Below are 21,754 nucleotides of genomic sequence, written 5' to 3' on the forward strand. Positions count from 1 at the left end.
AGCCTACCCAAGGTAAAGACAATTAGATGGAAAACCTTTATGATGATCCACTTCATTTAATGAATAGCATATATTTAGCTGCTTATATTCGCTGTCTTATGATTTTCATAATAACACTTTCTTTTCTCTAGCTTACTTTATTACAAGAATATAGTATATAATACATATAACATACAAAATATGTGTTAACTGATTGTTTACATTTTTGGAAAAGTTTCTGGGTAAACAACAGGCTATTTGTGCTTAAGGTTTAAGGGTTAAAAGTTATATGTGGATTTTCAACTGTGCAGTGGTTGGCACCAGTTCCTCCCATGTGGTCAACTGGATATTTTTCCTTTTAGTTATCCCCTGAAATGGAGACTAACTGAGAATTCTGTCTACCCAATTAAATATGCTTCAATAAAATGTTGATAGCTATAATATAAATTGTCTAATTAACTTAGTTTCTGATGTATACAACACCTTATTAATAATAAATATGACATAACTGTTAAATAAATAATTGTCTTTTAATTTTAAATAATTCTGTCTTTTACAAGCTTAATTTTGTAACCTTTGAAATCCTTAAACCATGTACTTAATTAACTGACTGACTACCATGGTGTTAATTTTTAAAATCATCACAGATTTTTCATTTATATTTGTCAATTCTCATTGTTATTGGTCACAATAGTTTATATACGAGTTACTTTATTATAAAAGCAATGCATACACATTGGAGAAAATCTGTAGTATCAAATTATAAATTTTAAATCACCCATAGTCTCAATTTCTTTAACACCCCAGATATAACTATCTTGAACATTCTAATCGTTTTTTAGTTCTGTGTTTCTCTGTGTATATATGTACATATATTAATGGTAGTATTGGATTCCAACTGCATGTCCCACTCCTTTGTTTTTCCTATTAGAGTTTTAGTGATTTTTAAATACCGATTGGTAATAGTTACTATACCTGCTTTCCCCTGCTGTTTCTCAAAGCACTATTTCCACGTGTTAAAATATGCCCAAGCAGACAGACAAATGCACTCCCTGTGGCTAAAATGAGACACACTGAAACAGAACCAAATGTCCTTAGCCGGGGTGAGGAGCACGTCCACATATTCCTGTGTTAATAATTATCACAAAGTTTTCTTCACTCTAATTAAGACAGCTGGATATTCTTCAGCTGACCTCCAACAGACTGCCTGACACTAGCTGACAGCATCCCGTCATCCCACCTGCTTTGCAATTCTACCATAAAACTCCATTTGGATGGAGGATAAGCCTTGCCTTAGGATCACTCCTTTGTGATAAACTGCAGACCTCATGCAGTTTGGGACAGCTTATACCTTTTGACATGTATAGCCAAATTGCACCCCATTTTAATGCTATGACCTCATCTCAAAATAAACATGAAAATGTATGTTACATATATGTCTGCCCACTGCATATGCACTTAACCGTCCTCATAATTGTTCATAAGCTTTCTTTTAAGACAGGCACTGAAGGTGTAAATGACAACCTCCCTGTCCTTTCTTCAGATCATGTACTTTTCGTTTCCTCCAGAGATTGCATTCCCCAATCTGCAGGATTGTTTCCTTTTCTGAAAATCATTTTCTCCTTTCTCTTCCTCTGTAGATCTCATTATCTTTTGTTAACACATATAATTAAACATTATTCAAAAATGTGATTTTCATTGATTGCCTAATATTCTGTTCTGTAGATTGTTGCATTCCTTTAATTCTTCATTGATAATTGACCATTGTTGCTTTCAAAGTTTTTCTCTAACAAATAATATTGTGACAAAAATCAAATTTTTCACTGCCATTCTGAAACATTCCTCAAAATGGAATGAGAGGGTGAGTCCATCTTAAGATTTTCATCACACATTGCCAACGTTTCTCCTAGAAAGGTTGAATCCAATTGCATTTTCATCCATGGCAATGCCTATCTCAGTACAAATCAACATGGCTAGCATCCACAGACATTAATCTCCATCAAGGACATGCCTATGTCTGTATTGTTCTCCACTGTGTCTAAGAGCTAACTCCATTAGATATTTATAGTCACTCAATAACTATTTCAGGAGAAAATAAATCTTTAAATCTTTCCAAGTAAAAAAAGTAGACTGTTCTTATTTTTTTAATTACCTAACAACACCTTACATATAACAGAGATAAAAGTGTATGGTTGCTGCTTTTATGGGGTAACAATATCATGTTGAAGTCATTACAGTTTTAATTCAAATTTTTGTACTACTAGTAAGGATTTTTTTCTTCCGTACTGGCTTTTTCTGTATTTTGTGTGTGTGTGTGTGTGTGTGAAATATCTCATCATAGATTTCAGTTCTTTTTCTATTAGTATTTTCTAGTGCTTTTGTAAACACCCAGTTAGAGCACTTTATATATTATTAACAGTTTGTCATATTTGTTGCATGTAGAGTTGTGCTACAGTTCAGTACTTGGATTGGTATAACAGCTAGCTATAGCAAACCGTAACTTGGGAAAGTTAATTACTCTAAATCTTAACAATTAAGATTAAAATAAATCTACCTCAAAAGATTGTGATAAATAAATGGGATAATTTATATAAATCTTAAAGTGCAGAATTTTAAATAGTAAACACTCAATATATAAATATTAGTTTTGTTACTCATTTATTACTATTTCTTTTGCTTAGGTCTTTCTCATACAAAGACTAATTAAAAACATTTCTTACTTCTGCTTAAAGTTATACAAATGTTCTTAGTTTACAATTCCCTTAGTGTTTCAGTAATTCTTGTAGGGTACCCCTAAGCCAAAAAATAATGCCTACTACTAGTGTTTATTAAGTAATTCAGTCCAAAAAATTAAATAAGTATTTATGTCCTATTAATAACTTATTAGCTGTTTGAAGAAAAATACACGTAAACTGAAAACATTTTTTAGTTTCATTTCTGCATAACTGCAGTTATTCATGGCACATGTGTGTCCACTGGATACTGCAAAATTTCTCAAATATTGGAATTAGATTGGACACTGCTGCTCTCACTTCTTGACACAAATTGAATTTTACACTGTGTTTGCTTCTATCACAGACATTTTATTTTTTTATTTTTTTGAGACGGAGTCTCGCTCTGTCACCCAGGCTGGAGTGCAGTGGCGCAATCTCGGCTCACTGCAAGCTCCGCCTCCCGGGTTCACGCCATTCTCCTACCTCAGCCTCCCGAGTAGCTGGGACTACAGGCGCCCGCCACTGCGCCCGGCTAGTTTTTTTCTATTTTTTAGTAGAGACGGGGTTTCACCATGGTCTCGATCTCCTGACCTTGTGATCCACCCGCCTCGGCCTCCCAAAGTGCTGGGATTACAGGCGTGAGCCACCGCGCCCGGCCACGCTATCACAGAAATTATTGCAATGAAAATACATGATGTCAATTTTGCCAATGTAGCTCAATCTAATGAGGAAAGAGTGTACCTATAGTAGTCTGAATTGTATCTAAGAGATGTCGGGTACTGCTATATTTACCTTGAAAATCTAAAATATCCCATGGTGCCCTTCTGAGTTGACAGGAGTGCCATAGGTTGCCTTGGTGTAAAGTGTGAGAACCATGGGGTTATATGTATTTATATTAGCTTTGTTTTCTTCTTTATGTGTAGTTCTTCATCTTTTATTTACTTTCAGTAATTTGAGAATTTTTTCTCTTTAATAGTAGAACTTACTATCATTGAAAATTTTTTGTGGTTTATAATGTTTGCTTTATTACATATCAAAGTAATATAAACCGTAGGCATCAGAATCACCTTGAATACTTGTAAATAACGCCAGACTTAGTCAGAATACCTTTAGACAGGACCTCAGAATCTGGATACTATATGCAACATTGATTGGTCGCCCTTGGAGACCTGAGAGCAATTATCCTGAGATATGCTTTGGGCATATACATTCTATTCCACTAACCCTCTGTTGAGTTTAAGTTGGTTTATTTTTTGTGGCTATACAACATGTTGCCTTTACAGGAATAAAAATGTTACTCCCTTTACTCTTTAAAATAGTTATTTGTAGTTGTTTATTTTGAAAATAAATTTGAGAAACTCTTTATATATTTCTCTTTCTCTCAACTAAAAAAAAAAAAAATCATGGCCTACTTTATATAAGCCTCATATATCTTTAGTTAGGGGTGTTATTTCTAAATATTTGGAATGTGCTCCATGTGGTTGACATATTATCATCATTGTTATTGTAGATAAATACAGAATGTTTATATTTAGACATCTGTCTCAGATAGTTAATTCGAATTTTCTAGGTATACAGCCACATACTTTTAAACAATGATATTTTGTCCCCTTTCAAATATTTGTAATTCTTTATTTCCCTCTTTTGCCATATTTCTATAAGGGAATTTTAGAAATTAGATAGCACCTTTGTCTTGAATTTCCTTCTAGTGTTTCCCTATTAAGGAAGACATAACTTTTACTTTGGGATATGCTTAGTCATATTAAGAAGATTTATGTTTGTCTAGTTTTTCAGAGTTATGGCTTACAAAGTTTTTCTATTCATGTTAAAATATTTCCAAATGTGTGTCTTATTGAGATGATACACTTTTTCTTACACATATTAATTTCACTCGGTATGGGAGAATGACTTGGAAAGCTGTATTCAACTACCCACTCCAGCACTTATTGACTGTGTGACTTTGAGCAAATTACTCTACCTCTCAGGGACTCAGTTCTCATCTGTAAATTAATAAAATGTCTATAGATTGATGTTTAGATTAAATGATTTGATATACATAAAATGCTTAAAATTAAAAAATGGCATATTGTAAATGGCCACTACATTTTAGTTATCATCAGCATCATTGTAATTGTCACTGTCGTTATAATGTGTTCTGGATTAAAAATTACTTCATCTTTATAAAAATCTTTTAAGAAATTATTGAAATTGTTCGCTATATTTTATTTAGAGTACCTCCATCTGTGTTCAGGAGTGCTATCATTCTATAATTTTATTCTTTTCGTTTTCCTAGGTTTTAATATGAGTTTTGTTAACTTCATAGAGCAGTAACTAATTTGCTATCATGTTCTATCTCCTGGATGAATTTATAGCATGATTATTAATTGGGGACTGAGGTAGTTCACAAGTAAAGCAATTTAGTTCTGCAGCCTCTTTCAAAGGTGAATCATATATCGTTATTTGTCTATAGAAGCTTTATATAACCCCTTATGTTAGTCTTTGTTTATATATTTTAAAATAATTCCTTTTTTTGTCTTTTCACTTTCTTTTTTATTATTATTACACTTTAAGTTCTAGGGTGCACGTGCACAAAGTGCAGGTTCGTTATATAGGTATACATGTGCCATGCTGGCCTATTGCACCCATCAACCCATCATTTATATTAGGTATTTCTCCCAGTACTATCCCTCCCCCTGCCCCTACCCTTTGACAGGCCCCGGTGTGTGATGTTTCCCACCCTGTGACCAAGTGTTCTCCTTGTTCTCCTTGTTCAATTCCCACCTATGAGTGAGAACATGCATTGTTTGGTTTTCTGTCCTTGTGACAGTTTGCTCAGAATGATAGTTTCCAGCTTTATCCAGGTCCCTTCAAAGGACATGAACTCATCCTTTTTTATGGCTATATAGTATTCCATGGTGTATATGTGCCACATTTTCTTAATCCAGTGTATCATTCACGGACATTTGGGTTGGTTCCAAGTCTTTGCTATTGTGAATAGTGCCACAATAAACATACATGTGCATGTGTCTTTACAGAGGCATGATTTGTGTGTAGGAATGCTTGTGATTTTTGCATATTGATTTTGTATCCTGACTGCTTGCCTGGTATCACCAGCAGAGGCTGCAGAACAGCAGATATTGCAGATATTGCTGCCTGATCCTTCCTCTGGAAGCTTCATCTCAGAGGGGCATCAGCCTGTATGAGGTGTCAGTCGACTCCTACTGGGAGGTGTCTCCCAGTTAGGCTACACAGGGGTCAGGGACCCACTCTTGAGGAGGCAGTCTTGTTCGTTCTCAGAGTTCAAACACTGTGCTGGGAGAACCACTGCTCTCTTCAGAGCTGTCACACAGGGACATTTAAGTATGCAGAAGTTTCTGCTGCCTTTTTTTCAGCTGTGCCCTGCCCCCAGAGGTGGAATATACAGAGGCAACAGGCCTTGCTGAGTTGCAGCGGGCTCCACTCAGTTTGAGCTTCCCTGTCTGCTTGTTTACCTATTCAAGCCTCAATAATGGTGGACACCTCTCCTCCAGCCAGGCTGCTACCTCACAGTCCCATCTCAGACTGCTGTGCTAGCAGTGAGCAAGGCTCTGTGGGCTTGGGACTTGCTGAGCCAGGTGCAGGATATAATCTCCTGGTATGCTATTTGCTAAGACCTTTGGAAAAGCGCAGTATTTGGGCAGGAGTGTCCTGATTTTTCTAAGTTCAGTCTGTCACAGCTTCCCTTGGCTAAGAAAGGGAAATCCCCAGACCCCTTGCAATTCCCAGGTCAGTGATGCCCCGCCCTGTTTGTGCTCGCCCTCAGTGGGCTGCACCCACTGTCCAACCAGTCACAATGAGATGAACCAGGTATCTCAGTTGGAAATGCAGAAATCACAGGTCGTCTGTGTCGATCATGTTGGGAGCTGCAGACCGGAGCTGTTCCTATTCAGCCATCTTGGAACGGAATTTCTGTGCTCCTTTTCACTTTCTTTATAGGGTTGTGATGGAGGCTGAGAAGTACAACTTCAAGGGACCACATCTGGTGATGCTGGTGGGACTTTCTTCAGGGTTCCAAAGTGGTGCAGGGCATCACATGGCGATGGACCTATGTCCATATTTTAGTAGCATGGAGCATGCTATTAAAATAATTCTTTCATTCCATCAGTATTTTCTATTTTATCAGCTTAAAATTGTACATAGTGTTTATATATATTATGTATTTTCCATATTTGTTATTGTATAACTTAGTTCAATATTTCCCTCCCATTTCTGTAAGAAAGGGGAGCAAGTGTTTCCCCGCCCCCTGCCCATTTCAAGTCATGTAAGAAGGACTTCAAGGAGACCACTCAGAAAGCATGATTTATTTCCCTTGGATATTGGGGAGCATATTTGGCTAATGGCAGACTAATGCCTGGTAAATGTAAAGCGTGAACAGCTGGTCTACAAGCTAGAGGTGGACCACAAGAAGAGAAGAATACATTGGGAAAGAGTTGCTTTTCCACTGGGAGCAGAGCAGAAATTGTATTTCCCATGGCATATATGTGGGCTACATGGAAGGGAACCAGCCTAGGTTCATGTCAAAAAGGACCTCTCAAAGAGGGCTTCTTGAAAAGGGTGAGGCAGCTCTGTAGACAGTGGAGTATGTTAGATATCTAAAACAGAGAGTGTATTTTAAGAAATGATGTTCTCATAAATGTTTTATATTCAGCTCTTTTTTGAAAAAGAAGTACATCTCATATGAAAAATATGTAGGAGACAATTCACAAATAATTATGAAATATGCAATATTTACATTATAAATTTAACTAGCCAAAGCATTCTCTAGTAACCCTTTCTTTCCTTGATTTTTCCTGAATTCTTGAATCCCTAGCCAACCTATCATTACAATGGATAAATCAGTATAAATCTGAAATGATGGTGGTTGATATTTTTGTCTATATTGAAAAGTAAAATGAAAGTAAAACAGCAAAGACATATATTGGGACTTCATTTGCTCTTAAAAACATAATGACTTCCTTGCTGATTAAATAATTGTTTTCAAATACTGGAAAGGAGAGCCTTAGTTGTTTGTGCTATTCACAGTGTAATGGTTGCAAACAGAACATACTTTTATTAATATTTCTCTCATAATTTTCTTGAGTCTATACAACCAATCAAACAGTAAATAAGGCCTTCATTTATAGTATTTGCCCTGTGGTGTTTATGCTTCCACCATGGCTAATTTAAACCTACCAATATGATGTCACTGAATGCAGAATTAGAAAGCATATTACATTGCTCAGTTGTTCACCATTATACAGTCAATCTTCAATATTTGTGAATTCTATATGTGTGAATTACACCTCTGTAATAAATAAATAAATAAATAAGCAAATAAATAAAACAAATAAAATAAATAAATAAATAAACAAATATTTATTTGTTACCCCAAAGTAATGTTTATGGTCATTTCATGGTCATCCACAGACATGCATAAAATGGCAAAAACTTGAGTTTCCTGATACTCATATTCCCAGCCGAGGTTGAAGAAGACAATATTCTGCCTTCTCATTTAAGTTCTCATACTATAAGCATTCTTGTGCCATATTTTTTACACTTTTGTGCCTTTTGTTGCTGTTTTTCTGTTTAAAATGGTGTCCAAGCATAATGCTGACATGCAGTGTAGTGTTCTTAATTGCAGAAGGCTGTGATGTGCCTTATGGAAAATATATGCATTAGATAATCATCTTCATCCAAGCATGAGTTACAGTGCAGTTGGCTTTGAGTTCAGTGTTAATGAATCAATAATATGTATAAAATATGTGTATCTAAGCGGAAACATATATAAAACAAGCTTATGTATTGATCAGTTGATGAAAAGGTCCTGATTAGAGGTTTGCAGAAATCTAATTCTGAACTTTCCCTAGCAGCATAGTTCAGTATCCACTAATTCATTGTTCACTATTACTTCATATAACATAACTACTGCAAATAATGAGACTTTCCTATGTAGTATTTCTGCCATACAGATAGACATAGATAACTTCAAGATCATAGAAAAGGGCAAAATATAGTAAAATTCTTAGAAAGTGATTAGTTTCGATGTTTTACCTTTGTTTATAAAAACATTAACAATAAGTTTACAGTATTTTTTTTTCATAATGGCTGGGCTAGCTCATAAAATTTCTGAATATTTAACAGTTTGCTCTTGTGAGGCTGTATATGCCAGCTCTTGCACACCACTAAGTGGAAGCAACTAGGAAGAACCTATCTTGGGGGCACAAAGCAGACTTAAGGAAAAAGAAGACTACCTGTGTGTAGTATTAGATGAAATTAAGTGGTACAAAGAAAAAGTGAAGAAGGCAAGGAAATTATATGTCAGAGGTGAGCAAAAATGTTTACTAGGATGACCAGGGAATCCCTTACTGAAAAGATGGCTTATGAGTTGTACCCGAGGGAAGTGAGAGAGCTAGTCCTATCAATGTTTAGGGGAAGAATTTTTCATACAGTGAGTGCAAAGGCTGTGATATGAGAGCATGACTGGTGTGTCTAAGGAGGACTAAAATGGTTGGCTCAGAGTGGCCACAGATTCAATAGTAGATGAGGTCAGATTGTTTAAAAAAAAACAAAAACAAAAACAAAAACAAAAAAAACGGCCAGAAAATGTTGAACTTCATAGATGACTATAAGACATTTTCTTTCACTATAGATGATGGTAAGACATTTTCTTTCACTCTGAGTGAGATGGAAAGCTGTTGGAGAGTTGCTAGCAGGGGGTGATAAAATGTAACTTCTTGCCATGATCACACTGTTTGCTATGTTGGGAATAAACTATAGCTGGTCAAATATGGAATCTGGGAAACCAGTTAAGTTGCTATTACTGTTTTCCAGGTAAGACATGAGTATGGTTTATTTAAGGATGGTGGCAAATGGAAAGAAGTGCTCAGAATTTACATATGAATTAAAGATAAAACTTACAGGACTAGCTACTGGAATTAATGTGGTATAAGAGATTTAAAAAAGTAATCAAGAATGATTCCACTTATTTTAGTCTGAATAATTGAAAAGTAGAGAGAGGAAATGTCCAGAAATTCTATATATAGAGGTGAAGGGGAAGATAACAGAAACTCAGCTGTGAATATATTAAGTTTGTAATTTCTGGATTATATTGTGAACATATTAAGTTTTTGATTTCTAGATTTCATTCAAGTAGAGATGTCAGGTGGACATTGGATATATGAACGAATCTTTTAGTGGAGCATTTTAAGTTGAATTTTAGAGTCATCAGTACATATTCTAGGTCAAATCACTTATAAGTGTAGGGAGCAAAGAGGGGATTATTGGGGTACTCCTACATTTAGAAGCTATGACTATAAAAAGAAACCAGACTAAGAAGATGGAAGCAGAGATATAGGTGGTAAACAAAAAGAGTATCATGCCCTGGAAATCAGATAAGAAGATGTTGCAAGGGGAAAAGGTTGATGAAATGTCATCTACTCTTGCAGTTCAGTGAAGACTGAGAAATAACCATTGAATTTAGAAATGTGCAATCTCATTGGTTAAGAGCATTTTTTTTGATATGTTGAAGTGGGTGAAAATCTTTTGGAATGGGTTTATGAGAAAATGGGAGGAGGGATATTAGAGACAGCATATATAGAAAATTCCTTCCAAAAGTTTTGCTATGAAAGGTATGACATGGGGACACTATTTGGTAGGGAGTAGGGTAAATTCGGAACTTATTTATTTTATTGTACATGCTGATATCATCTAGAGTGGGAACTATGTAGAGTGGAAAAAAGGTGATAATGTAGGAAATCAAGAGAATTGCTCTAGCAATGTCTATGTCTGGATGAGAAGGCATGAGATCTAGCACACAGGGTGAAGCATTGTTCATTGTTCATGAAATGTCCACATTCTTATAAATAGAGTATAAGGTAAAGATGAAGGTTAGAGGGTAGAAGTTTTGGTAGATACTTTTTTATGTTCTCTTCAATTTTCTAAGCTGAATAAAGTTTTAAGGTGATTGGCAGAGTTTATCAGTATTGTGTCTTCATATATCATGCATCTTTAAATAATAGTCTAACTCATTTTATTTTTCTGCCTCTGCAGATAATACTGACATCTATTATATTTTATTATTTTGTTGTTTACAACTATCTGATAAATCATTGCTTATTCTGTTTTTTTTTTTAATTAAGTACTTTTGTGACTTTTGGGGGGGGGCATGTCTTTTCTAATAAAAATATAATTGGACTTAAATTTTTTAACATGAGCAACTTTATTTTTTAATAAGAAAGTAAGTCCAGGCCAGGTGTGGTGGGTCATGCCTGTAATCCCACCACTTTGGGAGGCCAAGGTGGGCAGATCTCTTGAGGTCAAGGGTTGTAAACCAGCCTGACCAACATGGTGTAACCCCATCTCTACTAAAAGTACAAAAATTAGCTGGGCACGGTGGCACATGCCTGTAATCCTAGCTACTCTGGAGGCTGAGGCAGGAGAGTCACTTGAAACCGGGAGGCAGAGGTTGCAGTGAGCCACAAGTTCAATTATATCTATCAAAATATAATATTTTGTTTTGTTTACTTTTTTTATAGTTTATGTTAATTAGGGCTATATGGATGGATATATCATTACCAGTCATCTGAATAGTGTATATCTTGATTTTAGCCTGTTAATTATATTTAAATTTTCAAAAAATTATTTAACAAAACTTTATAAATCAACCAGTCAATAATAAAACTGTAGCTTGTAAGAATTTTCAATGTAAGCAAGATAATTATTACAATTTCATTGCTTTCTGAAATCATAGAGGCATTCCCTAAGGTAATCTGGAATTTTAGAACAAGCTAATTACTAAAATATTTTATATCATATACTATCTTTCAAGCATATTACTTTACTTTGTTATCAAAGCTAGATTTATAATTATAATTTAGAGGCTTACATTTATCTCTAACTTGTTTTAATACTTAAATTATACTTCTTAATATGACAGTATTCTCATTCTTTCCTTCCTAATTATCATTCATCTTCACTCAGTTGAAATGCAATTTTTATTATTATTTTTTATTATTTTTTATTTTATTTATTTTTTTTTCAATTTTTATTTATTTATTTATTTATTTATTTTAATTTTTATTATTATACTTTGAGTTCTAGGGTACATGCGCATAACTTGCAGGTTTGTTACATATGTATACTTGTGCCATGTTGGTGTGCTGCAGGCATCAACTCGTCAGCACCCATCAACTCGTCATTTACATCAGGTATAACTCCCAATGCAATCCCTCCCCCCTCCCCCCTCCCCATGATAGGCCCCGGTGTGTGATGTTGCCCTTCCCCAGTCCAAGTGATCTCATTGTTCAGTTCCCACCTATGAGTGAGAACATCCGGTGTTTGGTTTTCTGTTCTTGTGATAGTTTGCTAAGAATGATGGTTTCCAGCTGCATCCATGTCCCTACAAAGGACACAAACTCATCCTTTTTTATGGCTGCATAGTATTCCATGGTGTATATGTGCCACATTTTCTTAATCCAGTCTGTCACTGATGGACATTTGGGTTGATTCCAAGTCTTTGCTATTGTGAATAGTGCAGCAATAAACATACGTGTGCATGTGTCTTTATAGCAGCATGATTTATAATCCTTTGGGTATATACACAGTAATGGGATGGCTGGGTCATATGGTACATCTAGTTCTAGATCCTTGAGGAATCGCCATACTGTTTTCCATAATGGTTGAACTAGTTTACAATCCCACCAACAGTGTAAAAGTGTTCCTATTTCTCCACATCCTCTCCAGCACCTGTTGTTTCCTGACTTTTTAATGATCACCATTCTAACTGGTGTGACATGGTATCTCATTGTGGTTTTGATTTGCATTTCTCTGATGGCCAGTGATGATAAGCATTTTTTCATGTGTCTGTTGGCTGTATGAATGTCTTCTTTTGTTATTTATTTTTTTTTGAGACGGAGTCTCGCTCTGTCACGCAGACTGGAGTGCAGTGGCCTGATCTCGGCCTGCAAGCTCCGCCTCCCTGGTTTACGCCATTCTCCTGCCTCAACCTCCCGAGTAGCTGGGACTACAGGCGCCAGCCACCTCGCCCGGCTAGTTTTTTTTGCATTTTTTAATAGAGACGGGGTTTCACCGTGTTAGCCAGGATGGTCTCGATCTCCTGACCTCGTGATCCGCCCGCCTCGCCCTCCCAAAGTGCTGGGATTACAAGCTTGAGCCACCGTGCCCGGCCGAAATGCATTTTTAAGTGATTTTTTTGGGTGGGTAATTGTTATAGACTGAATGTTTATGCTCCTCCCAAATTTACCAGTTGATACCCAAACCCTCAATATGATGGTGTTTGGATGTGGGGCCTTTGGGGAGTAATTAGATTTAGATGACGTCAGGAGGATGGCGCCCCCATGATGGGATTAGTGACTTTAGGAGAAGAGCGAGAGAGAACAACACTCTCTCTTTTCCCACTATGTGAAGACGACAAGAAGGCATCCACCTGCAAACCAGGAAACAGGCCCTCACCAGGAACTGAATCGCACAGCAACTGTATCTTGGACTTCTCAGCCACAGAACAGTGGGAAATAAATTTCTGTTGTTTAAGCCATCCTGTCGATGGTATTTAGATAGGGCAGCCCAGTCAGACTAAGGCAATAATAGTGGATGTTATTACATGGATGGATGGATGGATGGATGGATAGATAGATAGATAGATAGATAGATAGATAGACAGACAGACAGACAGATAGATAAAGATAGATAGATAGAGATTTGTCCCAACATGGGGCTCTTGAATTTTGCAGACAGTCTGATTTATTTTTAAGTGTGAAGGCAAAACCTAAATTTTCAGAAAAGCAGGAGCCCCAGTTTTTCCCATCAAGACTTTATAAATGTTTATTCAGTTTCTTTGATCATTTAATGTTATAGAAACATCAAATTCCAGTCTTATTTTTCTCCCTGCCTTTAAATTTTCCTTCTTTCTCTTCCCCTTTCAATTTTCTTGTCCTGCCTTCCTCCCTCCCTTCCTTCTTCTCTTCCTTCCTTTCAACTTTTTCTTCTTCCTAGGTTGGGTTATTCCCTGCTGATGGGAGCCTATGGCAATATTATTTATCTTTGAATTTCAGATTTTTGCAAGAATATATTTATGTTGAAATATCTTTCAACATAAGATATTTACTTTTCCCTGAAATATGTTTATGATTAAATTGTGTAACCTCAGTAAGTTAGGGACATATACATATATATTTACATATATATTTATAGATGAAGTATGTTTTTATTTTGATTATTATTCCAATTGTTTTATTTTCTCTTTTAGGAATTCCTGAAATTCTTACATGTTTAGTTCTGCTTTTTTTCTTTCCAGTTCTCTTGAAATAAATTTGGACTTATTTATTATTTTTCTTTAGTAAAGCTCTCAAATTTATTCTCCAAATTGCTAGCATTTCTCTTTTTAATTTATGCTATTTATTGATTCTAATAAACAGCTACATTGATTATTAAACATTTGGATTACTTACAATCCTTACATCATTTATCTACCTTCTTCTCTATTTCACCGTGCTGGAATTTTATCTATGATTATTCAGCCCTTGTAGTTTTCTGCTTCTGTTTTATTAAAGCCATGTCTTCTTTCATCAAAGTTTACCTCATAGCTATCTAAAAATTGATTCTGGTTTTTGAAGTAATGTTCAGCTTCACTCCCCTATCAGCCTTCAAAGTAGATATTCTTTTCTTTCTTTTAAAATGTATTGCAGAGATTTCCCACTTCATGTTTTTGTTTATTTGTTTACTATTTAGTATTCTTCAAAGAATAAAACTGACCTTCTCAGGACAGTTCATATCCTACAATATGTGGGACTCTCACCTCCACTCTGTAGCTTCAATGCCATGCTTCTCAAATGTGGTGTTGTATGGTATGTTTATATACATTATTTATAGCCCAATTCCTGAACTCTAACAGCCATTAATCCAGCAGTTTTTATCAATCCACCACAGTTCTTCAGGCCTGATATAAGCATATCTAGCTCTCTAAAACATAAATGAGGATAGATTTATAAACATAAATATGCATAGAAATGAAGATAGATTTGTAAATATAAACATATATTTACATATTTAGAATTATATTATATAATTGTTTATATATATATGTGTGTGTGTGTGTATATATATATATATTTCAAACCTTCCACTATTAGACAATTAGACATTATTTCCCCTTTCCTTTCCCACTACATGCAAAACAATGATTTCTCTAGTTGACCACTTCTGGGACATTTTCTTTGTCTTTTCCTAGTACATAACATTCTACCATCCCCCAACTCCATCCTCAATATGCTATGCATGATTATTCATCCTAAATTATTTCCTTTCCAGTTGTTTATGTTCAGCTAATGTCAGACACTACTATCATAGTATTTTGGAACAAACATTCGGTGCTGGTTGGGCAAGGGGGTGAATGACTCTCTAGCTATTCCAAAAGCAGTAATCATGCAGTAGTTAAGTAGATTAAGGTCAACATATTGCCGAGATTCAAAAACTTATGTTTTTCAAACAGATGGCAATGCTCAGGATATGTTTTGAATAGGACAAAAGGTAATAAAAAGAAAAATTTTCCACTGATTTTTAGGAAGGCAGTTCTATGTAGGCCTCTTTAATTTAGACATGTGATGAACTCAATTGGTAACTTCTTTTAGTCTGTAGATTTCTAAAGGTCAGAGTTTCCTCGGAGAAATCTGCATCAGCAGGGCATGAGAGGACTATGTTATAGAGACCCTGAGAAGTAAAAGATGCATAAACTTCCTTTCCAATTCTTCACAGCCCTTCAATGACACAAAATAGGAACACGTAGTGCCCTTTCCTCCAAGGAAACAATCATTGAGTTTAGAGGATTGGAAGGATGCAGAAGGCTGAACAGGGGGCTACCAAACCAAGCAAAGTAACCTCACAGCTAGACAGAGGTTTTTATTGTTGTTGTTGTTTGGTTGTTTGCATGGCTTCTGGAAGGAATAAAGAGTGCCTAAGCTTCCCCTCCCTATGGAATATTCCCTTAGGACAAGAAAGATGGAATGACTTGAGTACTTTTTTGAGGAAACTGTATATAGTATCCTCTGCAAAGACCACTAACATTAGACTGAATAGGGTCTAACTGGAGTAGTGATTAGGGATAATTTCTATGCCAAGATACATGTCGATAAATAAGATATCTGCCTCCACTTTCCTGTATCTCTGGCCCCAAATTTTGAATAGTTAAATCCGGACTGTGGATTTGAACCAGAAAAGGAAACGAACCAAAGTCTGGCTGAGATCTCTCCCCAGGTCAAGGTACTAAAGTAGGAAGAGGAGAGAAAGAGTAGATCCCATCCCCTGCCCAGTTATAAGCACCTTCAACCTGTCCTGGGAGAATCTGTATCGAGTATGAGATGGAATTTAATATGGACTGGACTAAGTTTAATTCAGCCATGTGCACATAATAATGTATCAGTTAACAATGGACGACATATACTTCCATGGTCTCATGAGATTATAATTAAGCTGAATAATTCCTATCACCTAGTGACACTGTAGCCATTGAAATGTCATTGTGCAACATGTTACTCAGGTGTCTGTGATGCTGGTGTAAACAAACCTACAGAACCATCAGTCTTATAAAAGTATAGCACATAAAATTATGTACAGTACATAATTCTTGATATTGATAATAAAGAACTATGTTACTGGTTTATACATTTACCAGAGCATCCTTTTTTCATTATTTTAGAGTATACCCCTTTACTTGAAAAAACAAGGTAACTATAAACAGCCTCAGGCAGGTCTTTCAGGAGGTGTTCCAGAAAAAGTCTTTTTTTGTTGTTTTTGCTTTTAAGTTCAGCAGTACAAGTGTGGGTTTCTTACATAGGTAAACTTGTGTCATGGGGGTTTATTGTACAGGTTATTTCCTCACCCAAGTATGAAGCCTAGCACCCATTAGTTATTTTTCCTGATCGTCTTGTCTTCCTCCTCCCAACCTCCACCTTCCAAAAGGCTCTAGTGAAAAGTCATTATTATCAGAGGAGATGACAGCTCTATGTGTGTTATTGTCCTTGAAGATGTGATATTGATGATCCTGACCCAGTGTAAACCTAAGCTAAGATGTGTGTTTGTGTCTCAGTTTTTAACAAAAAAGTTTAAAAAGTAAAAATTAAAAATAAGAAAAAGCTTATTAAAAAGGATATAAAAAAGAAAAATATTTTGTGTATCTGTATAATGTGTTTGTTTTAAAGTGTAGTTACAAGAGTCAGTTAAAAATTTTTAAGTGTAGAAGTAAAAAAGTTACAGTAAGATTGATTTATTATTGAAGAAAGAAAAATATATTTTATAAGTTTAGTGTAAAGTGTTTATAAAGTCCATGGTAGTATACATAGGCTTTCACATTTACTTATTACTCACTTGCTGACGCACCCAGAACAGATTTCAGTCCTGCAAGCTCCATTCATGGAAAGTGCTCTATACAAGTGTTGTGATGGTTAATATTGAGCGTCAACTTGATTGGACTGAAGGATGCAAAGTATTGCTCCTGGGCGTGTCTGTCAGGGTGTTGCCAAAGGATATTAATATTTTTGTCGGTGGACTGGGAGAGGCAGACCCACCCTCAATCTGGGTGGGCGTCATTTAATCAGCTGCCAGCACGGCTAGAATAAAGCAGGCAGAAGAAAGTGGAATGAGACTTCACTTGCTGAGTACTCTGGCCGCCATCTTTCTCCCATGCTGTATGATACCTGCCCCCAAACATCAAATTCCAAGTTCTTCAATTTGTGGACTCTTCAACTTACACCAGTCATTTGCCAGGGGCTCTTTGGCCTTTGGTCACAGACTGAAAGCTGCACTGTCAGCTTCCCTACTTTTGAGGTTTTGGAACTTGAACTGGCTCCCTTACTCCTCAGCTTGCAGATGACCTACTGTGGGACTTCACCTTGTGATCGTGTGAGTCAATTCTCCTAACAAACTCCCCTTCATATACACATATATCCTATTAGTTCTGTCCCTTTAAAGAACCTTGACTATACTGGACTATTTTCTGTATTTTATGCCACATTTTTACTGTACTTTTTCTATCTTTAGATACACCAGTACTTACCATTGTGTTACAGTTGCCCACAGTACTCAGTCAGTAAAGTACTGTACAGGTTTATAGCTTAGAAGTAATAGGCTATACCATACAACCTAGGTGTGCGATAGGCTATACCATCTAGATTTATGTAAATATACTCTATGATGTTCACACAATGATGAAATAACCTAATGGCACATTGCTCAGAATATATCCCTATTGTTAAGTGAGGGATACACATGATGGTAATTGAAAAAGATTAGGAAGCTTTGAAGTCTTACAAATATATATATCTCTCTCTATATATATATATATGAACATATATATTTATATATAAATACATAAAGTAAAAGAGAAATTGGCATAACATAGTTAAATATAACTCAAGAAAAAATGTGAAAGCAATTTATGTAAACAATCAAACAATATGAGATTTTTCAATAACCAGTAATGCACAGTTTTGGAAAGTTCAGATGTTCTATTTTGAACCCACAAAACATGTTTTCTGGTATTTTCTTCACATTACCAGCATATTCTCTATATCTAATACATAATTATATTTTAGTCTTGTACATATCTTTCACAGTCCTTCACACTTATTTTAGATAGTCTTCTCTAGGTTCTTACTAATATATACAAGTCCAACTTATTCTTTCCCAAAAGCAAGTGTTATTTTCACCTCTCAAAATAGACAAAAGAAGGTAAAATCCCAGGTATATAAAATCATATAAGTATATGCGTGGAAGGATACAGGTTTATGAATACATAAGAAAATGACACCGACTGGGTAAAATATCTGTGAGAACTGGACACAGATCCTAACATTTTCAAAGCAAGCATAATAGACCAAGAAAGTTCAAGCACAAAAGTCTGGAAAAAAAAAATAATAACTTACGATTAGGACCACAATAAATCTTTGAGTACATGTAAAAATCTATGAAGGAAAATAAGCTTTTTGCCTTTGCAAATCAACATTTAGCAGTTATCCACTCCGTGTTGAGTACAAAAGTTGGTATAATGACTCATTCTTCAGGCCATGAAAACACCTTCCCACATTTCCCTTCCCTATAGAGAATGATGTAGCAGAGGGTTAGAACACAGTCTCTGGAACACAAAGCCCAATGCAGGGCCTCATCTGCCAGCTAAGGGTGATATTGCTCTTAGGATGGATCCTTACTGCAGTCCAAACAAAACCCATGTTTTATGCAAAGGAAGTGCCTGATGATACTATTCTGAGCAGAGGTTCATGGATTGGGCAACTTTAGTCAAGGGAGAGATTAGGTCTGTCAGGCACCAGTACAAAAATATCAAGTCCGTAATTCTTATTGACTTACTCCATTTAGGTAGTGAGAACAGAAATGGAGTGACAGCCCTGGGAATCTTTTCCTTCATGAACCAGCTCCATGACCTGAGACTGCTCCCTTGAACTCCCTGGCATTCATTCTCTAGATGATTGAAGATAAGTGACATTGAACTGCAGGAAAATTTTCAGCAATTTTTGAAGGATAGTGGAAAAGATATAATATGGTCCTATTTTTCTTTGTTTAGGTTTTTTTAAATCCATTATTAATGAAGAATATTGAAATTCAAAGTGTGCCAAAAGTCTTAGTACACTTTTACACCTTAATAACTTCAGAAGTGTAATACTACAAATTTATTTTTAAATCAGCATTTGAAAGTTCAATTAGGTCTAATTACTTTACTTTTTTTAGATTTTTGAATTTTGAATAATACAGTTTTTAAATTTTTGCTTTAATAGTTTGTCATCTTCAATTAGAGAGACTAAAACCAAAAGTTAATGTAAAAAAATTCATTAAAATCATGAAAACTTACAACTGGTTATCAAACGTAAATAATGATGCTTTCAAGTGAATGTTTACATAAACTTTAGCATTTATACATCTGAACTTACTAAAGCCGCACCTGTACTAAAGTTTCTGGGAGAGTGTGTTTATGATATAGGCAGCTTTCTTATGATCGACTAATGGAGTCAAAATGTGCAGTCTTTTTTGAAATACTTCTTGATATAATATATTTCTAACATCTTTTGCAGCATTTCTGGCAGAAGCTCTCACTTTTGTGAATTCTTAAAATTCTTTGTGAGTGGCTAAAAAATATATCGGGTTGAAGGTTAAAGTTGAAATCAGTACAGGTAACTGTTTGGGGAGAGAGAGAGAGTAGGGAAGCAGACTTCAGACAAAGAAGAGTCAAAATGGAAGTAAGATGGTGAACACTCATCAGCTGGCTGAGGTGCAACCAGGCTTAATTAGTAAAAAAAAAAAAGACAAGAAGCAAATACAGAGAAACATAATGGTTTTCTGTGTCATGTCAAGATAATATGGTTTTATTGATATACATTTTACCTGTAATATGATTTGTGTTTTAAAATAAATTTCTCTACACTCATTTTCTTAGAAGAAAGTACAAATTTTCATCTTTTTCTTATAATGACACTGTAAGCGTTGACTGGGTTTTTGAAAAACAAGTAAGATTAGAAAGCCTGGGACTCTACGGAGATGACACCCATATAGAAAGATATAGAATATATAGAAAGCAAAATATTTTATGTATAAAGCAAAATACCTTACATCTTTTTTTTCTGGAAGTGAACATTCACAGGTTTTTAATGTGTGAGTATAAAATGCAAACCATATTTTTTATAATTAATTGAAGCAATTATATAATATTTGAGGTAAAAAGCTAATGGGTCCTAAACAATTTATATTGTTATCAAGAGTCTTGTGTTAAAATAGATAACCAAATATCAAGAAAATAATTTTCCTCATCTGAAATAGTTTCCCTGAGCCATCACCAATGTGTTTTCTGAAAATTTGTAAGTTTTAAGATTTGAAACTTATTTACGTTTTTTATAGATAGAGCTACATTTATTTACATGCATATAGGGATTTTAGAGAATGTGTTGGATTCGGAAGAGTTTACTTTGAATCATCCTGTAGAACCAAAAATATACCATGCACTACGTCACCCAAACTTTTAATAAATGGCCATACTGAACATAGTTTGATTGTCACTTCTGTGTCCTCTGTCACACTGCTGATACTGACATTTCCAAGGCAAATTATACTCTGGGTTTTATTCAATTTTAAGGTAAAGACTGATACATCCCTTCTATGTTGATAGGTAACTTCTTGCAATCAACAGCCTGAAGATTTTTAGTTATATCTTACTACAGTGAATACATGCATCAATTAATAAACTACTAAAGCAAAGTCAATTATTAAGAAATCATTCTTCTTTCTCACTTTTTGAATAAGCCAGTCAAAAAGCATTTATGAAGAATGAATTCATATCTAGAATTTTGCTAGGTGCTGTGGAGAATAGAAAGTTCCATGACACAAAGCCCCTACTAACTAAAAACTTGGGATCTTTGCACAAAATATGTCACCCCACTTGTTTTCAGCTAGTCAGCTCTGGTGTGGTTATCGTGATTACAACTATTTTGAATAAAATGTTTCTTGATTGCATCTGTAGCAAGAAATGGCAGTTATCAAATTTACAGAAGTTAACCTCTAGGTAAAATTACATGTGAACGATTGGATACATTTGGTGTTTTCTTCCTAATTCTTAATTGAATTTCTAGAAAAAGTTATTCTGAAATATTCAGTGTTTCACAACTAACATAGTCTGGCAGCTTTTTCTTATTTCCTATATATTTTTAAATTATATAAATGGTATGTATTTATGTTAGAAAAAATAGAAAACACAGATTACCAAGAAAAAAAATACATATCTCTATCTATATCAAGAGGTAATTATCTGTATTACCTTCCCATGGCTGCCATAACAAAGTAGCACAGATTAGGTGGTTCCAACAACAGAAGCTCCTTTTCTCACAATTATGAAAGCTAAAAGTCCAAGATCAAGGCTTCAACAGGGTTGGTTTCTTCTGAAGCCTCTCTCATTGGTTTGCAGATGGCCATTTCCTTCTCATGTTTTCATGCAGTGTTGCCTCAGTACTTGTGTGTTTCCTAATCTCTTCTTATAA

Source organism: Chlorocebus sabaeus, chromosome 13 (genome assembly GCF_047675955.1).
Source record: "Chlorocebus sabaeus isolate Y175 chromosome 13, mChlSab1.0.hap1, whole genome shotgun sequence".
Taxonomy (NCBI): Eukaryota; Metazoa; Chordata; class Mammalia; order Primates; family Cercopithecidae; genus Chlorocebus; species Chlorocebus sabaeus.